General features: G+C 47.1%; 1 pseudogene; it reads left to right on the top strand.

Annotated features, from left to right (window-relative positions):
* The first annotated feature begins 7678 nt into the window (after positions 1-7678).
* LOC102565938 (zona pellucida sperm-binding protein 3-like) lies at positions 7679-17754 on the top strand (annotated as a pseudogene).
* Positions 17755-18575: the final 821 nt, after the last annotated feature.

The raw sequence follows: 18575 nt of genomic DNA, 5'->3' as shown, positions 1-18575 counted from the left end.
GATCTTTTTTTCCCAGTAAGTTCAGGGATTAATTCAGCCTCACTGTTAACACTGGCCGAAGGACCTAGATGCCAACAATAGCAGAGAGAGTGGGGAAGAGGAAGACAACTTGGATGATGAACTTTGCATTTCCTCTTGAGGGACCGCTAATGCCTGGAGGTCCCTCCAAACCAACAGAGATATTTGGCATGTCCTAGCTAGGGAAGGCCTCTATAAGGCATGGTACTAAACAGAACTCCCTTCTCTTGACATAGTGAGGGAACAAAAGATATCAGTGCTTGTCCCCAGACTATATCCTGTGAGATCCTTATGATTTCAATGCAGAGGTGCTGTGGTATGTTGGAAAAGTGCAGTGAGAAGTGCATGCCCAGGGGTGCTCAGGTCAGACGAATGTCCAAGCAAAGGTGCTACAGGCTAGATAAATTGTGGCTTCCACAGAAACATCCTGTATCTCTGGACATTACTGAGAAGACTGAGGGGTATTATTAGGAACTAGCTACAAAGAGGTGCCAGATGCAAGGAGGCTGAGTTCTTCTACCATTGGCACCATGAGGCCCCATGAGTGTTCCCACCAGTGCCCGATAGAGGAGGTCAGTACATAGCAGCTACTGCACAGCTCACTCTGCAGTTCCCACAAGCCCAGAAACAGATAGATCATAGCTGGGAAGGAGAGAATAGACGCCCCCTTCCCCCCCCCCCCCCCCATGCCTCCATTCATTAACAGAGGACGTACATAATGAGAGCACTTCACAAATGGAAAGGACTATGCCTTTATAGCTATTAAATGCAGATTACAGTGATGAATCCTGCATTAGCAACAATGAGAGAGCTGGGAAACGGTGAATGGGTTTTGCTGCTTATTGATCACAGCTGCTAATGCACCTAAATGAGAATAAACACCCCCCTCTGCCCCTAACAAATTCATACTCTTCAGCCTCAGAAGGAATTAGCAGCATTTCCATCCAGGAACCTTTCAACCCCATCTCTTCATAGATACCATAGCTTATTGTCTACAGGATCATATTTATTGCATTTCAACTGTGAAGCATGGAAGGAGCAAGCAAAGTGGGTGATATGGGATCAAAAAGTAGAACACCTGGGTTTTGCTGCTTGTTGAGCCCTAGTTAGTATTTTGTAATATTTTTTCTCCATATATAGCCAGGAAGGGTACCTGGGTAAATGCAGCAATTGGGCTTTTAAGGCAAAAAATCTAATTGCAGTATCATAAGGGCCCTCTCCATATGGATCATTATCAGGGCTTCAGTGCTAGTTCTCACATGCCCTTGGGCACTGAGCTAGAGAAGCAACATGGAACAGGACCTGGAGGAGGACTGACACATTTTCTACTGGTAAGTCCCTCCTGTTTGCTACGTGGCTGCCGGAAAGATGGGAGATCAAATTTCCTGGTTTCTACTCCTAGCAGTAGCAAGATAATATCCAGAGATTAAAGCATTAGTTACAGGCAGGATCGTCAAGTATCTATTTTTGGGATGTTCGTTCTGAAAAAGAATTTGACAAAATAGTTAAGCCCTTTAGCTGTCTTAGCAGAGAGTTGAATTCTAGAGTCTAGACCCATTTTGCAAAAAATGGACTTGTGCTTTTTCCCAGTTATTAACATGGACTGGACTGGCAATTATCAGCTTTCTAAGCACTGGGGAATAAGGCTTGGCTTGGTAATTAGAGTTACAGAGTACACTGAAATGTAAACAGCAGTTGGTAGAGATGAGATATGAATTCCTGGCTTCTGGCACCTATTGCTTTTGTGCCTTCATCAGTGTTTTCCAAACATTGTTAAACGCATTAATAATGGGTCTGGAGGAATTGGTAACCAGTCCGCTAGGGCCACTCTCCCTCCATTAATGATGAAGTTTTGCAGTAGGTCCTAGCACGTCACCGTTTCACACATCTCATTCTATTGCACTCGCTAACCACTAGAAAGAATGGGCTCTAGGCGACTGGTATGGGGGCACATGCCTCCCCCCACCCCGAGATTGGCTGCTGCTGCCACTGGTTTCTGCGGGTGGTTGCCGCTTGCCACCCCGCCACCAACGCTGCCTTGTGCCTCCCCAGTCTCAGGAGACACCAGTTACCCATGGCGTGGGCTACTCCAGTGCACGCAGCTTTGTAGTCTACTTCTGTTGCAGGCTTGAGCAGTGCAACTGAATGTGATCCATGGGATCTTTAACACAGCACAGTTCTTACCCCCTGGCACAGCTCTCCCAAGCAGGCTGGGTGGCATGAAGCTGACATGCATAATGTGTTGGGGCTTGTATCTACAATATCCCCTCTGAATGAACAAAGAACCTCTGTACTGCCAAAAAAGGTTTTTCATGTTGCATAACTTATTCATCGTTACTAAAAATGTTACAGAGCAACTCTGGGACTGCAAGGCTATTCAGAGGAGGATGGTCTTTGTGTGGAGTTATTCACATATCACTGAAGGCTGACTGGGCATGATGAGATCATAGAGATGGATAATGTCTGGGACAGTGCAGCAAGGAAAGGCCTATGGGATTTCACATACAGCCATCTTTGTCTCCTGGGCTGGGGATATGTGCTGCTGCAGGGGTTATGCACTTGGAAATGCCTGCAAGCTGGCATATGCTCTTTGCACCCTGTTCTTCCTTGCTGCCTTCTTTCTCCAAATGCTGCCTGGTGTGAGCCTTATTCATCCCAGGTAAGGTTACAGTGCTCTCTGTAGCTGAGGCAGCAAAGCAGTAGACTGATCAGCATTCATAAGATGCTCTTCTGCTGTACATTTATTATGAATAATGGGGCCCAGAGGGTTATCAAGGTGTGCCTTGCTCGGAGGAGGAAATGAGACGCAGCAAATAAAAAGCCCTTGCTGTTGTTTTGTTTGATGCCTTTTTTCCTTCTTAAGAGGAGGTTCTGCTTCTGCAGAAAGTGTAGTTGAGTCGAATGGTATGAAATGGGGTAGTGCAAGTGCTGACAATTAAGGCTACCTGGAAAGGCAGCGTGGTGAGTGTACTGGAAACTAGACTAACATTGAAGGGCTGTGCATTCTCTTCCTCGCTCTTCTATCACCTCCAGAAAGTTACTGTCCCTCATCATTAGACTGCAATACCTCTGGGAAGGGGCTGTCTCATGCTAAAGGCTTGGCTGTGTGACAGAGCCATCTCTGGCACAGCTGTGCCGGCATAACGGTGGCAAAGCCCAGTGGTGGAGAGGTGATGCAAGGCAGCAGGAGGAGGTTTGTTATGGGTATATCTAAAGTAGTTTCCCATACAACAGAAACTAGAAGTCCTCTTCTCTTGTCATAGCCACATCCAGACAGAGAGCTTTACTGGCAGGCCTATGTCGGAGAGGGGGTGAATTATATCCCTAGCCATCACGGTTATTCTGGCAAAACTTCGTAGCATGGACTAAGTGTTTGCTGGGTGCTTAATTTTGTTCTGCTTTCCTCAGGCCAGGTAGCTATGCTATTAGTCCTTCAGGCAAAGGCAGATTAATGCCCGGGCCCAGGGGCGCCTGCCTTGGCGTGGACAAAACCAGCGGCTGGGCCAGGCCGGGCGTACATGATGTGACGGGCCAAGGCTGCCAGGTACTGGGAGCAGCCAGAGCTGCCAGCAGCAGGAAGTGAAATGGGTGTGGAGCGTGGTTGGGACCTGCCAGCAGCAGGGCAGCCCCAGTGCGGCCAGGTCCTGGCCCAGCCCAGTCATGATCTTGTGCATTTGCTGGGCACTGCTGCAGTCAGACTGAGCTGCAGTGGGGCAAGGGGGCTGCCCCTGGAGCTCAGTTGGTGCTGCACACACCCAGTGGGCAGCGGCTCTGCACCCCTGGTGACAGCTCCAGTGCGGACCTATGGGTGGGGGTGGCCACAGCTCCTGCCCTGGGCCTGGGGGCAGCACATCCTGTCTGGCTGCTGCTCCCACTGCGCTGGCTGGGGATGGAGCCTGCGGCTGCATGGCAGGGCGCGGGTCGGGGAGGGGTGAGGCCCAGGGCCACAATGAGTCTTAATCTACCACTGCCTTCAGGTAGCTTTATTTGCCCCAACACAAGCCTCAGTCTCCAACAAAACAAACCTGTCCTCTCCAGACATTAGAAGAAGAGGCACTTTTTGCTCTGGTTTCTCCTCACAGCTAGCTAGTAGGGATGTGTGAAGCGGGCCCTATTCTATTTGAATTCGGCTAAAATCAGGGACACTGATTTGATTCGCCGAGCTGGGGGAGTACTTCAGGTTCACTTCTGGATTTGCCACCAAGCATGTGGAGGGCCCCGTTGTGCTCCTGTGGGCAGTCCATGCGCCCAGCATCGCAGCTATTACGAGCTGCCTGGTACTTAGAGGTTTGTAGAAAAAACAGTTAAGGCTATGTCTATGTCCAAATCTCTGAATCTCTCTGAATCTCTCTGATTTGATTAGGAGAGATTAAAGGGTCCCCAACCAGGGGGAAGAGTTGGACCAGGACTTCTCCAGTCAGCTTATGGAGGCGGTTAGGTCAAGGGATGTTATTGTCATGGGTGACCTAAACTACCCAGACATTTGCTGGGAGGAGCAGACAGCCAGGTCTGACCGCTCGCGTAAGTCCCTGGCTGTGTTACAGGACCTTCACCTTATCCAGGAAGTACACAGCCCCACTAGGGGTAACGCCTTGCTGGACCTGGTCCTGGCCACGAGGGATGACCTGGTGAGGGAATTGCAGGTCCTTGACTACCTGGGCAATAGCGATCATCACCTGCTGGATTTCACTATCCAATGCAGGGCGTCTAGGGCTCACACCAAGGCTAAAGCCCTTGACTTCAGAAGGGCCAACTTCAATGAGCTTAGGAGACTAGTAGGGGAGGCACTGAGGGCCCAGAAGGTAGAGGAGATGGGAGTCCACGAGGGATGGTCGTACCTTAAGGGGACGATCCTCCAGGCCCAAAGGATAATGGTCCCTGAGAGAAGCAAGGGGGGTAAGAGTGCTCAGAAACCCCCTTGGCTCAACAAGGGTATTCAGGAATGCCTGAGGACTAAAAGGGGGGCGTACAACCAGTGGAAGGGAGGAGCTATCACCAAGGAGCAGTACTCCTCCTCGGCCCAGGAGTGTAGGAGGGCTATCAAGAAGGCCAAGGCAGAGACGATACTCAGGCTAGCGTCCAGGATTAAGGAGAACAAAAAGACCTTTTTCAAGTACATTGGAAGCAAGAAGAGGGCACCGGGCAATGAGGGCCCCTGCAAGATGCAAACGATAACCTTGTGGCTACACCAGACAAGAAAGCTGATATTTTGAACAGTTTCTTTGCCTCTGTTTTCTTGAACAGGGACTGGGATACCCCACCTACCAGAGGTAGGGACAATCTTGGGGATAGCTCCGTCAGGCCTTCAGTGAGTGCAGATGTAGTTAGGGATCTTCTGGAAAGGCTAGACATTTTTAAATCTGCAGGTCCAGATGCCCTCCACCCAAAGGTGTTGAGGGAGCTGACAGGGGTCATTGCGGAGCCCTTGGCCCAGCTGTATGAGTATTCATGGTCATCTGGCCAGGTGCCGGGGGATTGGAAACTGGCTAATGTGGTCCTAATTTTCAAGAAAGGGAGGAGGGAGGACCCAAGTAACTATAGGCCTGTAAGCCTCACCTCGGTGCTCAGGAAGATCTTGGAGAGAATCATCAAGGAGCACATCTGTGGGGGGCCTGCAGGGGAGATCATGCTCAGGGGCAATCAGCATGGGTTCATCAAAGGCAGGTCTTGCTTGACCAACCAGATTGCCTTTTATGACCAAGTAACTAAATCCTTGGATGATGGTGTCGCCATGGACATAGTCTTTCTAGACTTTAAGAAGGCCTTTGACACGGTCTCTTACCCAATCCTCATTAATAAATTAAGAGACTGTGGCATTGATGCCTGCACAGTTGGATGTGTAAAAAATTGGCTGATGGGGCACACCCAGAGAGTGGTGGTGGATGGGTTGTACTCAACCTGGCGAGATGTGAGCAGTGGGGTACCCCAGGGCTCGGTCCTCGGGCCCACACTGTTTAATATCTTCATCAGCGACTTGGACGAGGGGGTGGAAAGCACGCTGTTCAAATTTGCTGATGACACTAAGATGTGGGGCGAGGTGGACACACTTGAAGGGAAAGAGAGGCTGCGACTAGATTTAGACAGACTACAAAAGTGGGCAGATGAGAATAGGATGGGGTTCAACATCGACAAATGCAGGGTGCTGCACCTTGGGAGAAGGAATCCACAGCATACATACAGGCTGGGGAGTTCCCTTCTTGAAAGCACAGAGGCGGAAAGGGATCTTGGAGTCATTATTGACTCCAAGATGAACATGAACCGCCAATGCCAGACCGCAGCCAGCAAGGCCAGCCATACCTTGTCATGCATCCAAAGGTGCATCTCAAGCTGGTCCAGAGAGGTGATACTCCCCCTCTATGCGACTTTGGTCAGGCCGCAGTTGGAGTACTGCGTCCAGTACTGGGCGCCGCACTCCAAAAGGGATGTGGCCAGCCTGGAGAGGGTTCAGAGGAGGGCCACCCGCTTGGTGAGAGGGCAGCAGGACAGGCCCTATGAGGGGGAACTGAGGGACCTGAACCTGTTCAGCCTCAGCAAGAGGAGGCTGAGGGGGGACCTGGTGGCTGCCTACAAGCTCATCAGGGGAGATCAACAGCAAATAGGCAGAGCCCTTTTCTCCCCAGCACCACCTGGGGTGACAAGGAAAAACGGTAATAAGCTGATGGAGAATAGATTTAAGTTAGAGATCAGAAGGCAATATTTTACAGTTAGGGTGGCCAAAATCTGGAACCAACTTCCCAGGGAAGTGGTCCTCGCCCCTACCTTGGGCAAATTCAAGAGGAGGTTGGACAATCACCTGTCTGGGGTCTTGTGAACCCAGCATTCATTCCTGCCTGTGGCAGGGGGTCAGGCTAGATGATCTGTTCAGGTCCCTCTTGACCCTAGCTACTATGAAATTATGATTCAGTTCAAATTTGGAGATTCGGCCATCAAATCAGGCCAAATCTCCACTAAATATAATCAGGGACTGAAGCTTCACACAGCCCTACTAGCTAGAGTGCAAGCTTGCTTTCTTGCTCTTCTGGGGGTTTTTTAAAGCTCCTGGCAGGACACTCCCAACAGGGTTGGCTGTCCCTTCTTAAGTGGACAAACCGCCCTGTTACAGTGCTGTTGTACATCACGATAAAAAGTGTTGGCTTGATGACCCTGGAAGCAAAGGCCTTTATGTTTTTGGATCAGAGGTAGTCTGGGTAGCATCCATGCCTATTCCCCCTCCCAACTCATTGTTCCTCCTTAATGAATACCCACTCTGACCTTGAAGGGACATTCCCAGAGGTGCTAGGTTAGTTTGACCTCTGGGCTCTCTCTGTCTCTAGGTTCCCAGCAGGGTTGCCAATGAGGGCCTGTTGTCAAACAACTTTATATCATACGAACATCTGGGGTGAGGCTGTCTGCTGCTGTAACTCAGTATAGCTGCACTCGTATCAGTGGAGCTGTGCCAGTTTATGCTGGCTGGGGACCTGGTCACTCCCAACTCATTCCATGCTAAAGAGGTTGATGGGAACTTCGCATTACTTCTCCTCTCTTGGCAGGGGTGACTTCCTGGATCAATACTCCCTTGACCAGAAAAAAAAAAGGGATGGATGTCCTCTCAATGTAGGCTGATTTGAAAAATATCTGTAACATTAGGTTCATGGGGTGAGGAATTATTTAACCAACCGTCATGTCGGTGAGCTACACACCTGTTGCATGGTATAAGAATGTACTGCCCATTTGCACACGGTACCATGACTGGAAGAACTTACCTGAGTGTAAGAAGCTCATTGGCATCTTTATTTTCTTGCTGCACCATTATCTGATCTATACTGTCCATGTTTTCAGTCAGTCACATTAATTGCAACAAAAAGACGACTTCCTATGTGGTTGGTTCTCTCCCTCTGAAGAAAGCTTACTCGTCAATGGACACCTTCCTTACTAGGTGAAGGGCCACTCCTTTGGGATGCTGGGCACCTTTAATGCCCACTGAAGTTCAGAGATACTCACAGCACTCAGCACCTTGCAGGATGGGGCAATAGAGTAAAGGCTTTTCAACTACATCTTCCATTTGCCAGGGAAACCTTTCATCCTACATGCATTGGTTACTAGTTAGGACTTCTCAGTGCTTTTGGTCTTTGTACTTTTTGAGACCCAGCTCTATATACTTCCACTTGCCTTGGAGATTGTTGTATTGAGTAACTTTTTCAAATTTCCCAATCCAATCACAATCTGCTAACAGTAATGGTGATGTATTTAGCTACATACCTGTTATACCTTTGATTAACGGGTATGGCTACAATGGTACTCTTCCCTATTGTGAACTCAGTCATGTATAAAAATGCTTATGTCTGTATAGCTTATACTCCCATTATAAAGAGAAATAAGCTATATCCAATATAAGGCACTCCTATGCCAATAAAACTGTATCTATACTACAGGTTGTGCTGATAAAACTATATTGAGAAAAAAAATCATATCCATGACCAAAATAGCTGTGTCTGCACAAAAACTATGGGAGGACTTGATCTAAAATGAATTCCATTCAGGCTGAAAGCAGCCGTTTACTTTTTGTAGATAGGAAAACATGACCACGGTATTGTATGCATATTCTGTGCCACTCAGGCAAATGTTTTCTCTGGACCCCCCAACCTCTTAAACAATCCAGTGATGTAGATCCATTTTTCATTCTACTGTACACACAAACAGCTGTGCCAATTAACATAATTGACGCACAAAGGCCAATTAATCTCTTGATTATGCCTGCCATTCACTTATCAGAAGCTATTATACAAAGATCAACTTATGTACCTCTGCTTGTTATGCAAATAACTAAGTTATGATGCCTTCATTACTGATATACAATTACCCAGAGCTAATACCATGAAATTAAATAGGGACATATTAACCAACAGGTAGAGGCCAGGAGTCAAATGGATTCTTCAGTTAAGATCTAGGCTTCTTGGGGAGATTTGGCTATGGTGCCCTTTTCCATGCTTGAAAATGCCACTTGGATCTCCCTACAGATCCTGCCAAGTGCCCCTAGGCTAGCTGTATGTGTGCAAGTGCTTATAGAGTTAACTGCCAGAGGGATGGTAGTATCTGAGCACCTTGCAGTCATTGGTATGCTCAGCCTCATAATCCTCTGTGAGGTATGGCACTGCTATCATTTCATTGTGCAGAGGGGAATTTGAACCCCAGAGGGTGTGTCCAAATAGGTCCCCTAGTGGTCCTGAAGATGGCCACTCTCAAGCACGTCCTACCCACCCATTACTGCTTACATGTGCCCAACCAGACAGAACCTCTCCTTTCCAACTGCCAGTAAGGGGATTTTCAGTGGTATGTGGCCATTGATACCAGTAATAAGGTCTTCCTGCCTATCCCCAAGTACCTTGCCCAAGCTTCTGCAGGTGTTTCAGTGATGGAGACCTCCTCCTGGGCAAGCGACAAAATCTGTTTCTGTTCTTTCAGACTGCACAAATCCCCCCTGCCACTGTGCAGAGGGTCAACTCACCGCCTAGGCATGGCTCATGTTCCACTTAATCCCCAGGGCTGGATTTTTAAGGCCTCCATGTGCCCTGAGCAGAACCAGATTTTCAGAAATGCTCAGCTTCCACTGAGGTGCTGAAATAAGGGCACCTTTTTCACTAAGATCCAGTCCCTTACTGGGGCCACTTTTTTGCAGACTTTTAAAAAGGCTCCAGGCCTAACAGGTCTTTTTTGAAAATCTGGCCAATTCCAGGTACTAAACTTTTGAGAATTCTGGCCAAATTCTCCACAAAGGAAGGCTAAGGATGATGGAAAAAAGGATGATGGGAAGTTCCTGGGTACAAATGCTGCTAGTTCCTGGCAGGACTGAAGAACATGAATTTGTTGGTTTATTTTGAATCTCATTTCAGTGCATTAGCAGCTTGTGGTCAATAAGTAGCAAAACCCATTCACCGTTTCCCAGCTTTCTCTTTGCATTATTCATCATCATAATCTGCATTTAATAGCAATGAAGGAATAGTCCTTTCCACTTGTGAAGTGCTTTCTTTATATCTCCTATGGTAAGGACTGGGGACTAGAGGTTGGGGGCTAGTGAGCGAAAGTGGATCTCTTCTCCTGCTAGGCTATGATCTGTCTTTCTGTAGGCTAGTGGGGAGCTTAGGAGTGAGCTGGGTACCAATTGTTATGTACCAGTCCCCTCTATTCAGCAGTAATGGAGAGAATTATGTTCCTTTTCTGCATCAATCTTAGAAGTGCCCAGACTCCTTGGGTCTGGCATCCAATGCCATGGGTTAGTGAATTTTTATTCACGGCCAGATTTTGATGAGCTATAGCAGTGACTTTCAACCATGGCACCATAGCTCCCCGGGATGTCATGAGATCCTTTTAAGGGTATATGAGCACTGTTAGGTGTGCAAACACCTACATGAGATAAACCCAGAGATTTCAAATAGGAATCCACAGTGCCAAAAACATTCTTTCTTGTTGTGGTCTTCCTGGGTGCATGTATACATGCAATTAATGTGACACAATAAACTCTGGCACTGTATGAGCCGGAGGAAACTGCTCCTGGGTGACCAGGCATGATTTACACCCACAGTCAGCATCCACAGTGCAGTAAATTACTCCACTGTAAGATAGTACTGTCCCTGACAGCACTATCTAATGGCAGAGTTAATTAATTTACTGCACTCTAATACCATCGCACATGTAGACTGTGACACTACTGTGGAGCTAATTAGTTTACTCTGAAGTATAGCGCACGTGTAGGTGCACCTCCAGAGTTCTTCAGATCCAAAGAATTGCTCTATTATTTTTCTGTAGTCAAAAAAATAAATGGAAGCTTAGAGCAGACAATTCCCAAGGGATGCCTAAAAAGGTGGAGAACCACTGAGCCTACAGTCTTATCTGTGTGCTTATGGGGGTTGTTTCCATGGAAGAGTCCTGGTGCATTGTGGAATAATAGATCTTACCTTAACCAGGATGAGAGGGGCACTGGCAGAGCTGTGAGGCACAGGACTGAATGTGAGGTTATCTAGGAGGGAGATATATTGGGGAAGCTGAAGGAAGTCCACATGGCTGGAATTGCAGATTAGCATTGATATGCACTGGGAGCATTGGTGCATGGGGGCTTTTTGCTTTCCTCTTTTGAGGTAATTCATTCATACTCACAGCTCTGGGGACCCTGCCACACTGGATTTCTAAACTCTTTATAAAGGTTAGTTAGTGTCATTATTCTCAGATGGGGACACTGAGGCACATGGGGTTATGGATAATCCAGTCACAGTTATGCTCAGCAGGCGAGCTAGACGTAGAATCTCCCTCCCTTAACTTCCAGCATCATGGTCAGTTCAATAGACCTCAGCTCCCTTTTATTGCCCTCCACTGAGCCAAACATCCTTCCAATGAAGTCACCCTTCTGTGGCACTGCCTATATGGAGGCAGTGCAGAATGGCATAAGGCTCTGCATTCCCCCTCACTCTCACGTTTGCCTGCTCTGTCTACTCCAGCCTGTGCCATCCAGAGGTGGCAAATCCAAAAGCATTTCTGGTTCTACTTCTTGCCACCTGTTTGTCCTTAATGCAACCTCATGAGGATGAGTGTTGTTCTGCATGGTTGGTTTAGAAAAAGTGGGGCACAGGCAGTGAGGTTTAGGAGTGTCCTGCCAATTTTGGGATAAGTAGTAATGGATAAGCCCAGCTCAGCAAAACATCTGTGAATCTAGGAAGCACATCCTTCCTCCTGGGAATAATAGGTCCTTCCCTAGAACAGGAACCCTCCTTCCTGGAATTGGATCTCACTCTTCATTTGTCAGAACATAGGCTGCAGGGAGTCTGTGTCTGGCTCCATGCAGCCCTACAATACACAAAGAGAGGAGGCAGCTGCTGGCAGGTCGCTTTATACTGCTGCTACCTTAATTCCATTAGCAAGACTAATGATCCCCCCCAGCCTGCAAATCTCATTATACCCTACAGCTTGCTGGAATAAAGATTGGAGGGAGCCTGCTTTGGGGTGGCCTGGCCTGACCCCAGACCACTCGTCCAATGTAGTTTTATTGCCAGCTCAGTGTCTGGAGACACCTCCACCCTGCACGAACAAGCTCCTGAAATTGCATTTCAGACCTTTATTACCATCCAGGTTACAGAGTCGCTTCCAGCTCCCATTTTTCTATTGTCTTGCCAGATGGTCTTTAATAAAAGCAAAAGCCCCAAGAGCAGCCAGCCAGAGGAAGGGAGAGGAGGTAGCAGGGGCAAAGGTGTGCATCAGAAGGTGACAGCTGGAGAAACCCAGAAGCCCAGCGCTTCACAATGGGGCCCTGCTCATTAACAGGCTTCTAGTTACTACAGCAAATTAACGTAGATGATACTCAACTAGCATCTTGGCAAGGTGGACAGGCCCTGCCCCAAGCAACTTTCTCTTCCTTCCTGATTCAAATGGATCATGCAACTCTAAAAACTACCAGGTCTGGGAGTGGGGGAACCTATCCAAGCCTAACACCATGCTAAATACTTCAACTGCTACGGGAAAGAATGAGAAACAGCAGACCCTGGAATGACCACCTGGAGGCACCTGACTGGAAAGCAGTGGCAGAGTACTCCATCCCCTGCTCACGCCATGGTCCAAGTAGGAAGGACCCACCTGTGAGCCAACTCACCACAAGGAGGGAGGGCTTGACAGCTGTCTGCAGGATTATCCTATAGAAGACAATATAATTGCTGGGATGGAAAGTGGGAAGACAGGAGACTGCAGCTCCCATGGCTCTTCTAGTCCTGGCCCTTGACTGCCTGTTAATGAACCCCCTGATGACTCACAGTTGCCCTCAGGATTCTGGTCCTGAGCTTTCCCCTCTTCATCCCAACCTGCTGTTCTAATCCCCCCAAGTCCCACCAGTGCATCTCAGCTCAGCCTTGCATGCCCCTGGTACGTTCACAATGTGAGCCACTTTAAAATTCACAGGCTTCCCCAAAAGGCACCCAGCAAGAAACGCAAGCAGTAAAAGCCCAATAAGATACTATAATTATACCCATGCCTTATGCACGTTATCCACAGGGGAAGGCAGAGTTGTTAAAGCAATGGATGTCCTAGCTCATGTGATGTAATGTACCAAATCCTTGCAAGACGCAATTTAAATTAGAGATTAAACCATCAGTTCATTGAAATTCTCCAGGACCTTTCCCATATAAACAAGAACCAACTCCCAGGTAGTCCTGATTCCTATTAATTTTTTCCCTGCCCTAGAGTCTGGGCAATGGGTTTTTTGGTCGCCAGCTACCTCCAGTCTAGGGAAGAGATGTTAATTACTTAGCGCAAGCATGATTGGCTGCAGCAGCAGAGTACAAAGGATTCCTAAGCAGACATTTCTCCCTGTGCTGGGTTTGTTCAAGTCAGGCAGGATGAGGCCCTCAGGCTGCTTGGGTTTGGGTCTCCTGTGCTGGGTGCTCAGTGAAGGGACCTGCTACAACCTCTGGGATTTCTCTAGGAGTAACTCAGCCATCTGGAGACCCCCATCCAGAGCTGACCCCCTTCAGAGACACTCCAGCATGTCCTTTCATACCCAGTGCTGTCCCTGAGCTTGGGTTGATACTTCCCAGCTCAGGGCTCCGTCTTTGCTACAACCTGTCACCATGCAGTGTCAGGAGGCTCAGATGGTAATAACTGTACACAGGGATCTGTTTGGGATGTTTGATCTGTCTGCTCAAAGCTGTTGATCTGAGCCTGGGCCCAGGTGCCTGTAAGCACACCGCTATTAATGCTGTGGAGAACATTATGACCTTTGCAATGGCGCTCCAGGAGTGTCAAAGCTCTTTGCAGGTAAGATGCCCCCAATGGACACAGTCTATCTGTGTTTACTAGCATGGAGACCAGAGCTCCATGAATATTGTGCCTCCTTGAACTATCCAAGATCTGGCTTTGATTAGGACTGATTAAATAATGAGAAAATATTTGCAAACAATTTAGCAACCTGTTAACAGCAGTGCACTCTGTTTGCAATGCTTCTTATTTGCTCTCGGCAAACAGTCTTATTCTTATGAATCATTGTGGAAAGCAAACATCAGGCCTGAGCCCTCATTTTGTGATGAGGCAAACTGTCCTGGCTGGAAGTCATTTGTTTAAGTTAAAACCATCCAGTTGGGATATCAAACTGCATGATGTGGCTAAAAATGTAACTCTAATACCAAAACACAAATACAAATCTCAAATCACAAGTGATATATAGGCCTGAAGTCTTATAGAGCTTGTCCTTCCCTCGTATACCAGAAGGAGGAGATAAATAACTCTCCAAGATGATATTACACTCAGTCAGCATCAAGAGCGTTTCAGACTATTGCCTATATATGTGCGGCACCAGACCTTCAAGCAGAAGTTCTAAATTTGGCCTTTCCGTTGATATATCTGTATGGAAGCACAATAGCTAGAAAGTTAAGGTCTAAGAAAACTTGGATACAGGTGCCATCTGTTGTACCAGCACCCCTTTGAGCTGCCATTTTTGTCTTGCTGCTGTTTGATCTTTTTGCTATTTATTTTAATGGCTTACCAGGCCAGTGGTGAACAAGTTCAGAAAGGCAGCTGGATACTAGATCCCAAGGACTCTGCTGAGTTTTTGGTCTGCTTACCCTTGGGAAGAGTTACAACCGCTCAGGAATAGTACACTCTTGATCCCTGGGCAGGAACTCTTGCACATACCAGTGCAGGACTCCTGGGTGTGACACTAAATCTTAGCAGCTACTTTGATGCTCATTAGATGCTATTTTGATACCATTCAACCTGTTAAGCACTGGTCAGGATGATGTCTATTCATCACCAAAATGTTTTGGCTTGCTGGTGGTGGATGGGTGGCGCATGGGAAAGTACCACCAGAGGCGAATGGAACCAGAATTTAACTTCCATGGGAAATTCAGAAACATCAAGTTTTTGTTCTGAATTGTAATGAGAAACCAAAAAGTTTCCCAGGGAATATGTTCCAGAAACCTTCCTTCAGAACCATCAAAACATTCCTGTTCCGGGCTGTTGATTCACTCTGTTTTGACACTGTAACAAAATATTTAATGTAACCAGAAATGTCTTGCTGTATAACTTCAATGTATAGAAAACAAACTCAAAACAAAGCTCCCTTCTTCCATCCAATTTTGTTCATCAACATATTCCTATGAAACATCTAATCCTTGACAAAATTGCTTTGCCTTTTTATGTACCCTGCTGTTGTGGGTCTCCACCTAATTGCAGTTTGACCCCAGTCCTTAATTGTGGACACAGTTGAAGAAAATCTTGCCTTCAGGGTCTACTTAGATCCTATTGTCACTTAGGGGCTTGTTACACAGTAATTTTGGGTGGGTCCTGAAGCTCTTAACCCCTGGATTGTTTGTACACTAACACCTTAAAGTGGTTTTAAGCACTCGTTATGCAGCTCAAAGTTACACTGCACCAGGACAGGATTATATCTGATCCACACCACCCAGATCCTGTTCCATGCAGATGTGGCCACTCTCCACAGATGTGCTGTCCAAGCTGAAATCCTCCGGCATCCTAGGATCTCTCACACCCCTGCTGGTAGATCAGGGATAGAAGCCTGTCCTGGCTCATGAGCCCTGTAGTGGCAACTCCCAGCTTTACTTCCTAGTCCAGCCCCTGCTCACCAGGACTTTAGTGGCAAGTCACGGCTGTGTAGGTGGGGGACAGCCAGAGAAGGTTTCTAGACAAAGGGTGTGACTGCCCCAAACCAAAGTTAACACCAACAGTGATCAATATTTGTGCAACTCATAGCACAAGGACCTTAAGGTGTAACAAGGTCCTTAAGATACGTAAATGCCATTTTTACGCTATCTCTGTGCCTCCTGTGATGATTTTCCCATTTTCAACCTCAAGCTGGTCCTTGTGGACCTGGTCCATCATGGACCTATTCCATCAGTCTGGTTTCTAATCCTGTTGGCTCAAAAGAGTGTTAGAAAATATGGAGGCCAGGCCAATGTGTGCTCATCTCTTTTCTATGATAAAGTAACTCTTCAAACAATGCAATGTGCAAGCTCAGTTGTAGATGCACTTCTTGCTAGCTATCAAAATGAACCCAAGCTGTTACACATGGTGACACTTGGCTTTTATAACTAGGACAGCCAGTCTCCTTCCAAAAGCAATGATGCAGGTCTTGTTTGTAGTGCTTGCAGCCCTATAAGGGATACAAGAGTTGTGGTGACTGGACTTAGTTTAAGATCTGGAAGTCTCGTGGAAGACAAATGGACATGGCACTGCTGGCAGTGCTAGTGAGTTGGAGACAGGACTGAAAGAAACTTGTTAAGGCAAACCATCTTGCTACATTCTGGTCTTATTCAATTCAGTGAATGGCAGTGGCCAGTTTTGGTCTAATAAACTCAAATCTCCCTCAAAGGATGAGCCAACTCAGGGATAAGCAGTCTTTGTGCTGGGCAGTGCTGGGAAATCAAACCTGTGGCCAGAGAGTTTGGACTTCAGCTATCCTGATAGTAAGTAGCTGGTCCTAACACTGCTATCTCTATTGCCAGCTTGAGTGAAAGCATGTGGTTCCATTCCAGATAGTAAAGGTGCTTGCCAACCACTACAGCTAGACGAGTGGCAGAACTAAGCTTTGGATGTTTCTTGTGCTGCTTGGATGGAGTGGGTGCGGGGGGAAGCATCTGTGCTCCTGCTCACTCCAGTTGATTGACTTGATGATAACCTTCCAAATATTTTACTCTCTCCAGATGACTCTGGACTCCCTAGTCTACAGTGTAAGCCTGTTCTACAATCTCACCCCTGCCAGCAACCTTCATATTCTAAGACCAATGCAGCTGTGATTCCTCTTGAGTGCCACTATCCCCTGTGAGTTGGGGAGAGGACCTGAGCTGCCTCTTAGACCTCCCCCATAATGGTGACTGAATCCATATTAACCACTGTAGTGCTTTTTCCCTGGAAGAACAGTGTAAGCAGAATGTTTCTCAGGCTGACATGGGTTCCTTTCAGCTCTACCCTATCTGCAGAAGAAAGACTGGGTTTCTCCTTGCACCTGAGGAATGGTAGATGCAAACTTCCCTCAATCTGATATTTAGTCCTGTTAGTGGTCTACTGCTCATCTTGGATAGCTGGTAATACCCCACCACTTCTATTAGCACTGGGCCAGAGCTGCACATGCTAGAGAGTAGCCTCCCCCACAACGGTCAGATCCATGTTTCTCATTCTGACTCATACCTAAGGTGCAAGACAGTGGATATGTTTGCAGCACAGACTTCTACCCTTGTGAAATGTAAGCTGGGCTGCAGAAGCTCTGTAAAGCACCAGGTACCTTTGACACTGTTACGATAAGCTTGCTCTGCCTTGCAAATGACTGGAGTGCTGAGAGACCCTCCAATGGATGCCAGCTGGGAGATATCATACACAATCATCCAAGCTGAAGTTGGTACTGGTAATGACATAGCTCAGAGGTTCTTTGTGGATAGCTGTGTAGCTATCCTGAGCCCCAACAAGGATTCCTCTTCCCACTATGCCATTGTTGACTTCCATGGGTAAGAGTTGTGGGACCATTTCTGGAGTATATTTACTGCTGTAGCTGAGTGCTACCCATTTTCAGGAATCTCACTGCCCCCGACTCTTGTGTTTTAGCTGCTTGCTGGATGATGTGATGCCACTTCAGCCTTCATATCGCCAAGGCCCAGCCAGGACATGCCCCAATTCACGCTAGATGAGTTAAGGTTGGCAGAAGAGGCCTGGAACTTGGTAAGATGCCTTTTCTTTCACTGAAGTCTGCTATCTTGGACAATCAGGGATGCCCTATCTCTAGGCAGAAATGGTAGATTTTGATGGTTCAGGGTTAATGAGGATGATACAGTGATAAGAGATGGATCAAGACTCTGATTCTGATCTCTTCTCACAAACTACTTTTCTATGTGACCTTGGTCAAATCAATCTGTGTCTCTTTTTTTTCCATCTGCAGAAACGTAAGTAATCCTCACAGCCCTGGGAAATCCAGATTAGTTTCCTAATGAGGAAGATACCCTGGAGATAAGCACAAAAGAAAACTTCAAATTCCATATGAATAGTCATTAACCCTTTCAAACCCAATATCTACCTAGGTGGCTCCTCAAAGGAGCAAGAGGCTGATGTTACTGTTGGACCACTCTTTATTGTCGATCCAGCAAAAAGCTCTTGGGGTCAGTGAAGATGACATCAGAGGGTACAGAACAGGGCTGTAGACCTAGATTTCCTGTTTATTCTTTTCTTTTCCTTCCAATTTAGGCTGACCCAAAGCCAAATTCTTGCTGATTCTTTCAGAAAAACAGAGCTGTGTTTCGAGGTCCACTCCCAACATCTGATTTAATTCAGATGCTTAACCTTTGGCGTGATTGAACCCTTTCTATTTCACGTGTTTCAGTAGAAAACTAATGTCATATTGAGGTTCTTCCCTTTTAAAAGTCCAATGCAGAATGCAGTTTTTTTGCAGACTTCCAAAACTGCCTGTTTAAATAAACAAATATTTCCCCTTTGCCTTCCGCTGCCCCAAACTTCATTTTGGTAGATTTAATATCTGCCCAGAAAAAAACCCTCATCTTGTCCAGCTGTAGTAAGGGGTTTAGCCGCTGCAGGTGATAAAGTTT

The sequence above is a fragment of the Alligator mississippiensis genome, chromosome 11, assembly GCF_030867095.1.
Source record: "Alligator mississippiensis isolate rAllMis1 chromosome 11, rAllMis1, whole genome shotgun sequence".
In the NCBI taxonomy this organism is placed as follows: Eukaryota; Metazoa; Chordata; order Crocodylia; family Alligatoridae; genus Alligator; species Alligator mississippiensis.
This window is presented reverse-complemented; position numbering and strand designations above follow the sequence as displayed.